The sequence below is a fragment of the Felis catus genome, chromosome D4 (genome assembly GCF_018350175.1).
Source record: "Felis catus isolate Fca126 chromosome D4, F.catus_Fca126_mat1.0, whole genome shotgun sequence".
NCBI lineage: Eukaryota > Metazoa > Chordata > Mammalia > Carnivora > Felidae > Felis > Felis catus.
Window position 1 is genome coordinate 26,455,777 of NC_058380.1, and position 16,895 is coordinate 26,472,671.

General features: G+C 39.3%; 1 long non-coding RNA gene across 2 annotated transcripts in view; it reads right to left on the reverse strand.

Moving 5' to 3' along the window:
* Positions 1-15,849, reverse strand: part of LOC123381710 — a 47,867-nt gene extending 32,018 nt beyond the window's left edge. Inside the window, exons 1-3 of one of the 2 annotated variants that reach the window (XR_006589050.1) lie at positions 15,649-15,849; positions 11,350-11,561; positions 7,892-8,042 (exon numbers count right to left, since the gene is read on the reverse strand). This is a non-coding gene — a long non-coding RNA (uncharacterized LOC123381710). Of the gene's footprint in view, positions 1-7,891; positions 8,043-11,349; positions 11,562-15,648 lie in introns of those variants that run through there. The other variant, XR_006589049.1, reaches the window with a different exon arrangement.
* Positions 15,850-16,895: the final 1,046 nt, after the last annotated feature.

The window sequence follows — 16,895 nt, forward strand, 5'->3', positions numbered from 1 at the left end:
TATTGCACTGCCATATTTATATAAAGAGAGAAACGTAAAAATATAATTTTTGAAGGATCAAACTTTGAAATATGTGTTTTACATCATAAGTGGGTCATCTTGGGCACTGATTTGGTTCAGAACTCAGCAAAGTAATGTCTATGATTTTTTTATTCACTCTTTTTACTACCGAACACTTCTTAAAACACAAGATAAATACAGAGAATCATTTTATTTACATTTTTACTGAGATTTCCCTATTTTTAAAAAGAAGGAGGAGGTAGAAATCACCGCGTGGTCAATAGTTAATTTATTTGTTACCTTATGATCTTCCTGACAATCTTATAAGAGATCAGAAGAACAGACCATACGCCTAGTCTAATACTATTGGATGAATAAATCAGGCAACATTTTGATACATAACAAAGCATCTCTTTACCTGATAGGCTTAAGAAAAATGAAAAGCAGAATAGATCATCTTCATAATATCTATACTGTTACATGTTATACGGGGAAAGAGGAGTATCTTTACTTATGTCTGCTCATGTCTTCTATAGGTCACAAATTTTTCTCAATGTAAGCATCTAGGATTTGGGACAAAGGAAAGCAATTTTTGTAATCATAACAACAATAATCATATATATGGATCTATCTATCTACCTATTATCTATATGAGTTATGCTAATATGTGAGCCCTATGTTACATAGTAAAGGGTATTTACACCTAGAAGTGATTATGGGCAAAGATGAATTAGAAATAAGAACTGTGCCAATAATTTACAATAGCATTTTTACCAACAGTAGCTGGCAAATTATGGGGGAAAGTATTCTAGTTAAGAGATATTTGCTTATTTTTTTAAATATTACATGAACAGCTGACTAGTTAATGGTTATCACTTACTAATATTTGTAAAAAATGTTTACATATTATGTATTTTATCCCAGTGTTTACAAAAGCATGAGAGATGCAACAAAGAGAGCCACTGTAGACAACAGGATCAAAGGCAAATGTGGCTCGGCCACAACAGTAGGGCACATGCAACACACGTAGGAAACACTCCTGAAGTACCAGATTCTGGTCAACAAGGGACATTGCACTGCAGGGTACTACGGAACCTCTTCTTCAAAAGTTCACTACTTTCAATGGGAAACACAGTGGACTTTCCTAACACATAGAAACAGACACAAGCAGTTAGACAAAATGAGAAGACAGAGGAATGTGTCCCAAATGAAAGAACAGGACAAAATCCCAGCAAGAGAGCTAATGAAACAGAAATAAGTAATATGCCTGCACAGATTTTAAAGCAATGGTCATAAAGATACTCACTGGATATGAGAAAAGAGTAGAGGATCTCAATGAGGCCCCAACAAAGAGATGGGAAACATACAAAAGAATCCATCAGAGATGAAGAACTCAATAACTAATATTAACAATACACCACAGGGAATAAATAGTAGACAAAAGGAAGAAGAAGAATAGATCAGTAGTCAGGAAGACAGAATAAGGGAAAGCAATCAAGCTAAACAGGAGAAAGAAAAAAAGAATAATTAAAACTGAGAACAGATTAAGGGAATTTGCCGATACCATCAAACATAATAGGGATCCCAGAAGGGGAAGAGAAAGTAAAGGATGCAGAAAATTTATTTGAAGAAATAATAGCTGAAAATTTCCCAAATCTAGAAAAGGAAACAGAAATCTAGATCCAGGAGGCACAGAGAGCCCCTAATAAAATCAACCTAAGACACACAGTAATTAAAATGGCAAAAAGTAGTAATAGAGAGAGAATTTTAAAAGCAGTGAGCAAAAAGAAAACATTTACATACAAGGGAAACCCGATAAGGTCATCAGCTTATTTTTCAGCAGAAACTTTGCAAGCCAGCGGGAATGGCATGATATATTCAAAGGGCTGAAAGAAAAAAAAACTGCAACCAAGAATACTCTATCCAGCAAGATTATCATTCAGAATAGAAGGAGAGATAAAGAAGTTCCCAGACAAACAAAAGTTAAAGGAATTTATCACTCTAAACCAGCCTTACAAGAAATGTTGTAAGGGATTCTTTGAGTGGAAAGGAAAGACCATAAGCAGGAGTAAGAAAAGTAGGAAGCACAAAATCAATAAAATTATGTATATCTATAAAAATCAGTTAAGGAATTCACAAAATAAAAATAATGTGAAGTACGACATTATTTGTCTAAAACATGGTGGGAAGGAAGAGTAAAAATTTAGTGCTTTTGGAGTGGATTCAAATTTGAGAAACCATGTATAGACTGCTATATACATAAGATATTATATGGCCATAAATTAAAAACTAGTAATATATATGCAAAATATAAGAGAAAGGAATCCAAGTATATCACTAAAGAAAGCCAACAAACACCAAGAGAGGAGAGCAAGAGAAGAAAGGAACAGAGAAGGACTACAAAAAGAACCATAAAACAAGGAACAAAATGGTGACAAGTACATGCATATCAATAATTACTTTGAATGTAAATGGACTAAATGCTCTAATCAAAAGATACACAGTGATGGAATGGATAAAAAAAAAACCCACAAGATCCATCTGTACATGCAGATTGAAAGTGAAGGGATGAAAGGTATTTATCATGCAAGTGGAAGCGAAAAGAAAGCTGAGTAGCAATACTTAGACAAAATAGACTTTAAAACAAAGACCGTAGCAAGAGACAAAGAAGGACAGTATATTATCATAAAGGGAACAATCCAGCAAGAAGATATAAAATTGTAAATATTTATGCACCCAACATAAAAGCACCCAAATGTATAAAACAGCTATTAACAAACATAAAAGAAGTAATTGATAATAATATAATAATAGTAGGGGACTTTAACACCCCACTTACATCAATGAATAAACTATCCAAACAGAATATCAGCAAGGAAAAAGTGGCTTTGGGGGCACCTGGGTGACTCAGTCAGTTAAAAGCGTCTGACTTGGGCTCAGGTCATGATCTCGCAGTTCATGAGTTTGAGCCCCAGATCAGGCTCACTGCTGTTAGCCTGTCAGCACAGAGCCCACTTCAGATCTTCTCGGCCCCCTTTCTCAGCCATTCCCCCACTTGCACTCTCCCAAAAATAAATAATTTTTTAAGTGGTTTTGAATGACACACTGGAGCATTAGAGCGATGGATGTAATGGGTATATTCAGAACACTCCATCCTAAAACAGAATACACATTCTTTTCAACTTACGGAGAACATACACCATATGCCACAAAACAAGTCTCAACAACTTCAAAAAGTCTGAAGTCCCACCAGTCATCTTTTCTGACCACAATGCTATGAAACTAGAAATCAACCACAAGAAAAAAACACAAAAAACTCATGGAAGTTAAATAACACGCTACTAAACAATGAATGGGACAACCAAGAAATCAAAGAGGAAGTCAAACAATACATGGAGACAAATGAAAATAAAAACACACTGGTCCAAAATCTGGGATGCAGCAAAAGCTGTTCTAAAAGGGAAGTTTATTGCAATATAGGCCTACTTCAAGAAGCAAGAAGAATTGCAAATAAACAACCTAACCTTACACATAAAGGAGCTAGAAAAAAAAAAAGAAGAAGAACAAACAAAACCCCAAACCAGTAGAAGGAAGGGAACAATAAAGATTAAAGCCTAAATAAATGAAACAAAAACTTTAAAAAAGCAATAGAACAAATCAATGAAACCAGGAGCTGGCTTTGAAAAGATCAACAAGTTGAGAAACCTTTAGCCAGAGGCTCACACACACACACACACACACACACACACACACACACACAAAAGAGAGAAAGAGAGAAAGAGAGGGAGGGGGGATTCAAACAAACAAAATCAGAAATGTAAGAGGAGTAAAAACCAATACCACAGAAATACAAAGGATTACAAGAGGACATTATGAAAAATTATATGCCAACAAATTGGACAATCTAGAAGAAATGGATGAATTTCTAGAAACATATAATCCCCCAAAACTGAATCAGGAAGAAATAGATAATTTGAACAGACCAATATTGAGCAATGAAATTGAATCAGTAATCAAAAAACTCCCAAGAAACATAAGTCCAGGACCAGACAGTTTCACAGGTGAATTCTACCAAACATTTAAAGAAGAGTTAATCCCTATTCTTCTCAAACTAGTCTTTAAAAAAAGTAGAAGAGGAAGGAAAGCTTCCATATTCATTCTCTGAGGCCAACATTACCCTCATACCAAAACCAGATAAAGACACTACAAAAAAAGAGAACTGCAGGCCAATATCTCTGATGAGCATACATGTAAATATCTTCAATAAAATATTAGTGAGCATATCCAACAATACATTTTAAAATCATACACCATGACCAAGTGAAATTTATTCCTAGGATGGAAGGATTGGTCAATATTCACAAATCATGAAATTTATTCCTAGGATGGAAGGATTGGTCAATATTCACAAATCAATCAATGTGATACATCATATCAAGAAGAGAAAGGATAAACACATATGATGATTTCAATAGATGTAGAAAAAGCATTTGACAAAGTACAACATTCATTCATGATAAACACCTTTAACGAATTAGGTTTAGAGGTAACACACTTCAACATAATAAAAGCCATATATGAAAAGCCCACAGTTAATGTCATACTCAAGGTGAAAAGCTGAAAACTTTTCCCCTAAGATCAGAGAAAAGACAATGATGTCCCCTCTCACCACTTTTATTTGACATAGTACTGAAATTCCTAATCACAACAATCAGACAAGTAAAGGAAAAAAGGCACCCAAATTGATAAGAAAGAAGTAAAACTTTCACTATTTGCAGATGGCATGATACTATATATAGAAACCCCAAAAGACTCCACCAAAAAAATACTAGAACTGATAAATGAATTCAGTAAAGTCACAGGATACAAAATTAATATACAGAAATCTGTTGCATTTCTGTACACTAATAATGAAATAACAGAAAGAGACATTTAGAAAACAATCCCATTTACACCAAAAATAATAAAATACCTAAGAATAAACTTAATGAAAGAGGTGAAAGTCCTGTATTTTGAAAACTATAAAACACTGATGAAAGAAATTGAAGATGACACAAAAAAATGGAAAGAAATTCTATGCTCATGGACTGGGAGAACTAACATTGTCAAAATGTCCATAGTAGCCAAAGCAATCTACACAATTAACACAATCCCTATCAAAACACCAAGAGCATTTTCACAGAACTAGAACAAAGAATCCTAAAATTAGGTTGGAACCACAAAAGACCCTGAATAGCCAAAGCAGTCTTAAAAAAGAGGAACAAAACTGAATATATCACAATCCCAGATTTCACAACAAAGCTAGAGTAATCAAAACGATATGATCTGGCACAAAAAAAGACACATAGATCAATGGAGCAGAATAAAGAGCCCAGAAAAAACTCACAATTATATGATCAATTAATCTACAACAAAGGAGGCAAGAATCTGCAATGGGAAAAAGACAGTCTCAATAGATGGTATTGGGAAAACTAGACAGCTACATGCAAAAGAAACTGGACCATTTCCTTACACAATACACAAAAATAAATTCAAGTGGATTAAGGACCTAATGTGAGGTCTGAAACCATAAAAATCCTGGAAGTGAGCACAAGCAATAATTTCTCTGACATTGGCTGTAGCAACATTTTTCTAGATATGTCTCCTAAGGCAAGAAAAACAAAAGCCAAAATAAACTTTTGGGACTACATCAAAATTAAAATCCTCTGCCTACCAAAGGAAACCATCAAGAAAACTAAAAGACTACCTACTGAATGGGAGAAGATACATGCAAATGATATATCCAATAAGAAGCTAGTATCCAAAATACATAAAGAAGTTATATAACTCAACACCCAAAAAACAAACAATCTAATTCAAAATGGGCAGAAGACATGAACAGACATTTTTACAAAGAAGACATACAAATGGCCAACAGACACACGAAAATGTGTTCAACATCACTCATCATCAGGGAAATACAAATCAAAACCACAATGAGACATCACCTCACATCTGTCAGAATGGCTAAAATCAAAAAACAACAAGTGTTGATGAAGATGTGGAGAAAAAGAAACCCTGTGCAGTGTTGGTGGGGATGTAAACTGGTGCAGCCACTGTGGAAAACAGTATGGAGATTCCTCAAAAAGTTAAAAATAGAATTACCATATGATCCAGTAATTCCATTATTGGGTATTTACCCAAAGAATATGAAAACACTAATTTGAAAAGATACATGAACCCCTATGTTTATTGCAGCATTATTACAATATGTAGATATTGTAATATATATGTACAATACGTATACATATTATAATATATATATATATATGCAGCATTATTTACAATAGCCAAATTATGGAAGCAACCCAAGTGTCCATCAATAGATTAATGGATGAAGATACACACATACATATACATACCCGTAATGGAATATTACTTGGCCATAAAAAAGAAAATATTGCCATTTGCAATGACATGGATGGATCTAGAGAGCATAATGCTAAGTGAGCTAAGTCAGAGAAAGACAAATATCACATAATTTCACTCATGTGGAATTTAAGGAACAAAATAAATACACAAAATAAAAAAGAGACAAACCAAAAAAACAGACTCTTAACCATAGAGAACAAACTGGTGGTTGTCAGAGAGTAACTGGATGTGTTGCTGGAAGGAGGTAGGTGGGGAGATGGGTGAAATAGGCAAAATGGAGTAAGGAGTACACTTATCATGATGAGCACTGGCTGTTGTATGGAAATGCTGAATCACTATATTGTACACCTGAAGCTAATATAACAGTGTATGTTAATTACACTGGAATTTTAAAAATTAAAAAAATAATAATAAAATAAAAGCATGAGAAACACTCTTTGACAAAGCAGTTCTGTGATGAAGTAAGTTTAGGAAATTCTACATCTTTCTTGGAAACTGACAGTGTCTTTAACATATCAAAGGCTCTGAGAAGGCCGATGGTAAATATTTAATCTAATCGAGAACTGTCTAACATGGAATTTCTCAAATGTATTTGACCACAAAACCCTTTTCGTGTGTGTGCCATCTACTAATATCTCATGGAACTAGTGTTCCTGGGACTCTACTAGAGAAACTTTATCGTCAGTTTCCAATAATGAAATTAGCCATGGAGAAGTTGAACAACCTGCCCAAGATTTCACAGCAAAAAGAGTTAACACTAGAATAAGTGTCCAGTCTTCTTGCCACATCCACAGTCTTCCCCTGACAATTTGTCCCTCACTCACTTTATGATTAATAAAAAAGAAGCCTGGCAGAGAAGAAATGTACCAATTCTCATTTAAAATACATTCTCCTTGTTTTATAATCTTGTTTTGTGATTTCTCAGTTAAAAATGAGTCTGCTCGCGGGGCGCCTGGGTGGCTCAGTCGGTTGAGCGTCCGACTTCGCTCAGGTCACGATCTCACGGTCCGTGAGTTCGAGGTCCGCATCAGGCTCTGTGCTGACAGCTCAGAGCCTGGAGCCTGTTTCAGATTCTGCGTCTCCTTCTCTCTCTCTCTGGCCCTTCCCCCATTCATGCTCTGTCTCTCTCTGTCTCAAAAATAAATAAATGTTAAAAAAAAATTTAAAAATGAGTCTGCTCTTGCCAATAGTCTTGTCAATTATTAATGAAAAAATGAGGGACTTGTAGTAGAAAAATAAATGCCTTGTGGAAACTGAAAAAGAAATGAGGGAGTACTTTATTCTGAACAAGATTAGGTTTTCTTTCCTTCAAAAACAAAAAAAAAACATTGAATGGTGAGCTTTCATTCAAATAAATTACAATTATACTTTATGCTCCAAAAACCGATTCTTGAAAGTATACAATGCAAAGAACTATAAGAACAATCACTATGCAGATCTTTTTCACGTATTGCTTTCTAAATGGCTCAAATAGCATTAACATTGTATTTCTTGTGTTAAAAAAAAGAAAAAAATAACTTTAGATACTAAGAACACTCTTACTGAGTTCCTGTGATATGCCAAGTACTTCATGTACATTATCTCCTTTAATTCTCAGTGGCACCCTGCAAGGTACATGCTCATATTCCCATCTGAAAGATAGGAAAATAAATGTTCAGGAAGTTAGCACAGAGATTAGGAGCTCAGAACTCCGGAACCCATGTGCCTCAGTTTAAATCCTCCCTGTCCCATATATGTTACCTCAGCAAGGCCCTGGGCTTCTCTGTGCCTCAGTGTCTTTATCAGTTAAATGGGAGCAATAATCCTCAAAGTTGTCATGACTAAATAAGCCTCAGAAAAAGTATGTTATTCCTGTTTCTAAGTAAGTTTCACAAGCTCATCAAGTGGAGGCTTGTTTTCTCTCATGAACCAGCTCCTCCCATCCTCTGAATTTATTATCCTGTAAATACTTTGAGTCTCAATTCCAAAGCAGTAATGTGAGTGGTACTGAATACAGTGCATCTAGGTCACAGAATGAGCACCCACATTTGGCATTCTATGCCCATCACTTTTTCTTTTCTTTTCTTTTTTTAAAAAAATTTTTAACTTAATTTTTTTTAACTTGTGAAAGGAGAGAGAACGTGAGTGAGGGAGAGAGAATCTTAAGCAGCTCCATGTTCAGCACAGAGCCCCATGTGGGGCTTGATCCCAAAACACTGGGATCATGCACGGCCTGAGCCAAAATCAAGAGTCGGACACTGAACCGACTGAGCCACCCAGGAGCCCCTCCATGCCCATCACTTTTATACACCACAGGAAACCATGGAGCCCAGAGTCCTGGTGCTGAAATGGAGGCTGGATGCCATAGGGCATAACCCCTGAGACAATGGACAAGCAAGGTCCCAAAACCACTGGCCTCCTGACTGCTGCAGATCCTTCCATGTTCGGTGAAGATGTGAATCAACAGAGCACACACCGGAAAACGTGGCCAATCCAAAAATAACAACAAAAATCTAGCAAGAAACGATGGAGAAGCTTGCATTTAACACGCTCAACTTTAATTTTCTCAAGTTTGTGAAGGTGGTGAGGAAGACACATCAGAAAAGCATTCAGACAGCTGACTGTGACCACGAGGAAAATTCACTTCAGCTGAGCAAATATTTATTGAGAGTCTATTTTCTCGGGCCCTGGAGGATGCAAAGGAGTGTAGGACTGGAATGTTAAGCAGTTTATAATTGGGCTTCCTATTAAATATGGCAGGTTGAACACCTGTGTTCCATCCTGAATCCCTCTAAAATGACTGTAAAAGAATTTTTCAAAAAGAAAAAGTTTAAACTCACCCCCCTCAGCTTACCCTCATCCTCACTCTCAGCTAATGACCTCACCTTGTGTTCCATGAAAACCCTGAAGCAATCAGAAAAAAACTCCCCCGGCCCCATCACAACTACCCCTCCAGCTGCCGCAATCTCTGCACGCATGCATTTTTCCATCCTGTGGATGGAACATGAGCTGAGCATGGGCACCTAAGGCCACATTCCAGTCATAAAGCTCCCCATGCTGTCAGCTAGTTCAGGGAACCACTCCAAAGTTCTCCCTGTCCTGCGTCACCCTCTCTGGGACCATCCTGCCAGCATACAAACCAGCTGGAATTCTCCTTCCTCCTTCAGCTCCCTCCATATTTCTCCATACAACAAGTCTGCAAAGCCATCTTACATACTATCTTATTCTAATTCTTCTCCCTTCTTAGGCCCACCCCAATCAGTCAAGTTTTCCACCCCACAATGACTACCAATGACATCCACATCACTTATTCAAACAGTCCTTTCCTTACTTGGCACAATCCATCACTCCATCCGACTTAACACACTTCTCTCCCTTCGCTCCTCTAACAAACACACTCTTCTGACTGCCCTGCCTAACTGATCACATCCCTTTCGGTAACCCTCTGTTCTCTCTTCCTGTTCCAGGGGAAACTTGGAGGCCACATGTTGAAGATGGTGGCATCAAGAGCTGGAAGGAACTTGAGTTCCTTGAAGGTGTGGAGAACAACTCTTTACTTCCCTGATGACCTACACTGGGAAAGAAATAAATCTTAATTGTGTCAAGCTAGCATGATGGGGAGGTTGTCTATTACAGGAGCTAGTATTATGTGGCCTGAATAATATTCTCAACCACTGTAATGAGAAGGCAATGAAAAAGATGATAAATCAAGAAACCGACATTGAAGAAATTACTTAGATATATGGATGTACACAGCAAAAAAAAAAAAAAAAAAAAACAGGTAAAAGTGGTACATCTGAGGACTGGAACTAGGGTGGGGTGGGACAGGTGACTGTTGGATTTCATTATAAGCCTAAGAGTAATACCTAAATTTTAACTATATGTATGTATAATTTAAATAAAAATATAAATTATTGATTTAAAAGAGGTTTACAAGTTTCTAGGAGTAGATATGAACTTAGACAATTATAGAATACATACTATAAATACCCAAAGTAAAGCATGACATGTTATGAGTAAACCACAGAAAAGTTCTTAAAATGAATCAAACACACTTGAATGCAATAAAAGTTGTGTTCAATTCAGTTAGGTTGTTTTGTTGTAGATTTGGGGTATGGCTTCACAGAGGTAAAAAACTTGGCAGTGTTTTCTTTCTTTTTTCTTCCTTTTTTTTTTTTTTCTTTTTGGTGGTAGGGGTGGTGTAAGAGGAAGATATTTTAAACAATAAGTGGAAGAAGGCTGAAAATCAGGAGTTTGCTACTACACGCTTCCCTTTATGCAAATCTTTTTAAAGTGCCCCTTCCTCATGATACTTTCATCTGTTGGAAAATTGCCTCTAACATACTTATGTTGTCAGAATGAGACACTTTACTGACATCTGGTGGATAAGCATCATAATAAATACTCAAGTTCAAATACCCATACCTGCAAAGTGAATTGCCCTCCTTACATGTGTAACTTGTTCCGTGCACAAACTGTATGGCTCATTCCTTGAGTGTTGTTGTTCCTAAAATATCTGTCGACTGCCCCAGGCCTTGTAGACTCTGGCCCCTCAAAAGATTCAATTGCTAGCTCCCCTCTTTCCCCTTCTCCTCTCCCTCCTCTCCTTTCTCTCTGGCCTCCTGGTGAAGAGTGCCTCTCCCCTCCAAACTACCACCTTCTTCTTTGGTTTCAGCAAACAAGACCTTTAAAGCTTCACATTCTATCCAGAGCTCTATCGGAAACTAAGATGTAAATCCAGAGTCTGTTGTTAATAAAACAAGTTCTTTTCTACCCCAATATACACGCAGGCCACAATTCAGTATGTGTTTTAATTTAATGCCCATGTACCAGGTAAATGAAGTCAGGGCGGGGGGGTGGGGTGGGGGAGGGGGTTACTCCCAGCAGAATCTTGCCCTGAGGCTCCCCACCTCCACCACAAGGACCAGGAACACCACTTTCTTGGAAGGGAGTATTTACCATGCCCACTCCAGTCATCTTCTAGGGTTCAACTCAACCAGTGTCCAGGAGGGCAAGAGTGTGCTTTCTTGACTTCTCTTAGGAATCCAAGTTGGTTTTGCTGATGCTTGCATATAGCCTCTGCCTGATTCAGCTCAGTTGATTAAAAGGAAAGCCTTCCTCATTTTCCTCTGCTTTCTCCTGGTTTACTCAAGGGATTGGCTGATACACACCTGCAGAAAAAACATACTTCATCCTTTCCGGGCCTAACTTCCCTCGTTCTCTGTGAGGAATTGAATGAAGAGGACTATGATCTGATAATGTAGAGTGGCCCGGTCCCTTTTACCCACGTGCATGGTTCATGCCACCAATTCTCTATATTACTTCCTAAAACCCATAATCCCAAATTGGATTAAAAGATTTATTGTCAGTGAATCCCTTTCTTGCCTTCCATCTCCCCTAACACTAGTAAAGGGAAATGAAGTGCCTTCAAGCAGGCAACCCGATCTCAGTGACTAGCTTCTGAATCATTTTGGTTCTTTTTTTTTTTAATAGATTTTTTTAATGTTTACTTATTTTTTGAGACAGAGACAGAGCACAAGCAGGGGAAAGGCAGAGAGAAAGGGAGAGAGAGAATCCCAGGCAGGCTCTGTGCCATCAGTGTGGAGCCCGATGCGGGGCTCGAACTCATGAACTGTGAGATTGTGACCTCAGCTGAAGTCAGACACTTAACTGACTGAGCCACCCAGGGGACCCTGAATCATTTTGGTTCTTAAACATGCTGAACTCTAGGAAACATTGTCTCTAAATCAGGTGCAGTATAAATTCAAACATTTTTGACCAATTTCAATCATAATCTGAGGGTAAGTCTTAGATAAATTTTAAGAAATTGGGTTAATTTCGTTTAGAAAGAAAAAACAAGTGAAAGAAGCCAGGGAAGGTATGAATACCTTCAGATATAAAAAGAGTTATTTTTGGGGGGTGCCTGGGTGGTTCAGTGGGTTAAGCACCTGACTTCAGCTCAGGTCATGATCTATCTCATGGTTCATGGGTTCGAGCCCCCCATCGGGCTCTGTGCTGACAGCTCAGAGCCTGGAGCCTGCTTCGGATTCTGTGTCTCCCTCTTTCTGCCCCTCTGCCACTCACACCCTGTCTCTCTCTGTCTCTCAAAAATAAATAAAATGTTAGAAAAAAATTTAAGAAGAGTTATTTTTTTATGTTTATTTTTGAGAGAGAGAGAGCAAGTGGCGGAGGGCAGAGAAGGAGGGAGACAGAATCAGAAGCAGGCTCCAGGCTCTGAGCTGTCGGCACAGAGCCCGATGGGGGACACAAACCCGTGGATTGCCGGATCATGACCAGAGCCGAAGTCGGATGCTTAACCAACTGAGCCACCTAGGCTCCCCTGCAAAGAGGTATTATAGGAATCTTACCATTCATTTTTATTTATGTCCAATAAGATTAGCTTAAGTGGCAATTCTATGGCATTCAGTTAGAGAAAGATTTTAAACGTGTGGGTGAACAATGTTTGGAAGACCCTCCTCACCCACACTGGAGAGCTTTTTGCTTTGAGGTACACCCACTGGAGGCAGGGGGATGAAGAGATGGCGTCCTGAGCTCCCTGGAGCCGTAAGTCTACACTGCTCATTCAACAAGCAGTAAGTGGGTGTCTCTATTTGCGAGACATTGACGAGACGAGGAGGACAGAGTAAATCCACTAAAATCCTTGCCCTAAGCAGCTCACGATCTGCCAGTGGAATCCAGTTTGCACGATTTTGAAACAGCTCAGTTTGTCCAACAGGTAAGAGGAAGTCACTCCCTGGAACTAAATTCCTGCCGATCTGAGCATCTCTCAGACCCACCTGCCAGTGTAAATGCAGCTGTAACTCAGCCCAAATCACTGAACACCAGGAATCCATGCCCTCCCTGAGAAGACCCTTTGGCTCTCTGTGAGCCAGCCAGCATGGGAGGAAAGAGGGTTTTGTACGTGTCCCAGAAGTACCTTTAGTTGTATTATACATTAGGGATGATTTAGGAGTAGCGGAGGGAAGAATTCTGACCCCAAATTGGAAAATTCAGCGCTGATCTGGATTTTCTGCAGCTTGACTGTCCAGGCTTACAAGGTTTGTAAGAAATCAGAGCAAGCCTAAAATCAAGACTGCACACACTGAAATCCGGACATGTTGTATTACCTGTTATAGTAACTACCCTTCTTAATCCTCTTACAATTAGGTCATCATTATCATGCTTAATTCATGATAATTTTTCATACGTCCTATTATCAGTTAGGATTCTGGCAGGAAAGACATGACACATTCAAATGAGCATACTTTAAGAAATATTAAACAAAAGAACAATTTTCAGGCACAGAGGGAAACCACAAGGAAGAGTGCAGTCCCTGGACTAATGGAACTGGTACTAGACATCTGAGACTCAGGATGGGAGGGGATGGAGTGGTCACCCACAAGAAGGTGTAGGTGGTAGAGAGGACGTTATTCGAAGAGGAGCTGTGACCTTTTGTGAAAGGGCACAGGCATCCAAGCCCAGCCCACAGGGAGCAGAGATCCGAGAGAACAAAGACCCCCACCTGTCCACCCTCCTTCCTTCCAGTCCTCCCCAGGTGGGAGATGGAGGGCAAGGAAGCCCATTGGTTCCATCAGGATTGTCAACAAAATGCAGAGAGCAGGATAGAGTAGAGGCGGACGGGCAAAGAAAACATCTAGCCCAGACTGCAAGGTGTGAAACTGATATCCACTTCCCTAGAGTTCCCCAAACAACCTTAAAATTAATTCAGTCCACCCCCAGTGATTAGAAAACAGATGTAGCAAATCCTCAGTCCAAACTGGACCATTCTTCTGACCCGCCCTCCTACCCACCATGCACTGTTTCTAACCGTGTATCATCAGATGCCGATGGACATTCTTAATAGGTCACCTGAACGTGTTCATTAACTTCCCGGGGGAGACCCTTTCCTAATGCATGCATCTATGAAATCATCATGTGGTACACTTTGAATGCCTAACAATTTATGTCTCGATAAAGCTGAAAGAAATAATAAAATAAAAATTTTTAAAGTACAAAAATAATAATAAGGCACCTGAAAAGATAAAGATATTGGCAACAATTTAATAAATGTATTTAATATTTAGGATTCAGGGTCAGAAGCATGATGAAGGAGCACCGGTAAAAACCTAAAAAGCTTCCACTACTTTTTCTTCTCATTGTTCTATATAATCTATATTGTTCCATCTGTATCTATAGATACATATTCTAAAATAATAGAATGAGACTTTACATTCAAAATAACCAAAGCATTGACTTTTTCTGTCAACCAAATCCCACGGAAATAATATAAGAAATACTAATAATTAAAATAAATCCATAGCAATTCCCATAAGCCAGGGCAGTGCCACCAGAAGACCAGACAGTGGCAAATTTAGAGGTAAAACAGAAGGGAAACAGCAGATGCCACACTCCATGGACCTGAGGAGCTCATAAATGCAGAGTCAGCAGAGAGGAGCATCCAACAATGGTGAGGAAGGCTATTCAGAACCTCTGTATAAACCCAAGTCAGCAATAAGGGCCTGGAGAAGGAGCCATCAGGATGCGAAAATCTAATCATGGGGCACCTGGGTGGCTCAATCAGTTGGGCATCCGGCTTCAGCTCAGGTCATGATCTCACAGTTCGTGAGTTCAAGTCCCACATCAGGCTCTGTGCTGACAGCTCAGAGCCTGGAGCCTGCTTCCGATTCTGTGTCTCCCTCTCTCTCTGCCCCTCCCCGACTCATCTCTTTCTGTCTCTCAAAAATGAATAAACACGCTACCAAAAAAAAAAAAAAAATTAAAATCTGATCATTGGCTCTAGCTTTCTGAAAACACTCTTCTGGTGTGGCAGCGACCCGGGGTGGTGGGTGGGGCCACCCGAGCTGATGTTTATAAGGAACAGGGTTGGAGTCCAGAAAACAAGTTACCAGCATGCCTGCCTAGCCACACACCTGGCCAAAAGAAGGAGCTCACCATGAGGGCTGCGGCACTGGCACCCACACTGGGACACTCTGGAGGGACTCGAAGACTCCAGGCCCAAACCAGCGGATGCCAGAACTTTCCCTAAGCCCAGGGAGTTCAGGAGGGGAGCAGAGGGTGAATGTAAACCACTGTAACATTCCACTTTCTAGCTGGCTGGCAGGGGTGGAAACATAGTTTTTGTTTTATGACTTACACTTCTTGCGTGTGTAAATACCTCATCATTTTTAAAGAACTGTAATTTTAAAAGAATTGTTTAAAAGAGTTGTAAAGAACTCTGGTGATTGAAAAAACATTTACCTGGGCACGTCCCTCAGTTTCCTTTCAGCTCCCTTTTCTAACAACTTCAAATGATATTAATCTCCATATCTATTGTTTTTAAAAATGCAACCCGTGGTATAATTGAGAAGGAAAACTGGTAAAAAGCAGATAAAAGGGGCCAGTCATATGTTCTGGCTGATACTCCCCTGGCATGCTCTTGGCTTCTGTAGTCTTGTTTGCCCCTTGGATCAGCCAGCAACCCGGAACCAGAAGCTTGACTGTACTAGCCCCGCCCATCCCGGAAGCTCGTATGTATAAAAGATCCGGTAAAACCTGAGCGGGATGCTCATGCTTTGGAGGTGACTCCACTGGGCCGGCACCGGTGCGAAGTCAAGTCTTTTCTGATTCCCGGAGTGCGTGTGGCTTGTCTCTTCCTGGGTGTCGAGTATTTGCTGCAACATAATCCCACCCTTCTGAAATTGTGTCTATACGCATGTGTGGGCACACACCCATGTGGATGCACAGAAATGTATCTTTTCATTCAGAAAATATGAACGCGGGTGTGTTGGGGATAGTTGGACCTAGTGTGATTGGCCATTTTCATTTTGTAGTTTTAAAACGTCACGTTAAATTTTTAAAGTGTTTTTTTTTTTTTTAATGTTTGTTATTGAGAGAGAGACAGACAGACAGACAGAGTGTGAGCAGGGGAGGGGCAGAGAGAGAGGGAGACACAGAATCGGAAGCAGGCTCCGGGCTCCGAGCTGTCAGCACAGAGCCCGAAGAGGGGCTCCAACTCACAAGCTGTGAGATGATGACCTGAGCCAGTCAGACACTTAACCAACTGAGCCACCCAGGAGCCCCGATCACGTTAATTTTTTATAATGAGCATATGTCATTTGTGGAGAACAACAATCATTAGACCAAGGAGCTGAAATCCTTGAGATCTGGACCACTTGCCCTTGAACATAATGCAGAGGGAAGGAACGTTCTCCCATTTTTTGAGGAATGACCAAGGCTGGTCAGGACACCAAACCTCTGCTAGTTCACTGAGAGAGGTATCACTTCAGTCAACATGGGAGTGCAGATATCTTTTTGTGATAATGATTTAGTTTCTTTCAGATAAATACCCCAAAGTGGAATTTCTGGATCATACAATTAAAAATACAGTTCTATTTTTAATTTCCTGGGGGAAACTCCATACCATTTTCTGTAGTGACTGCACCAATGTATAGCCTTACCAACTGTGCACAAGGACTGCCTTTTCTCCTTATCTTTGTCAAAACTTG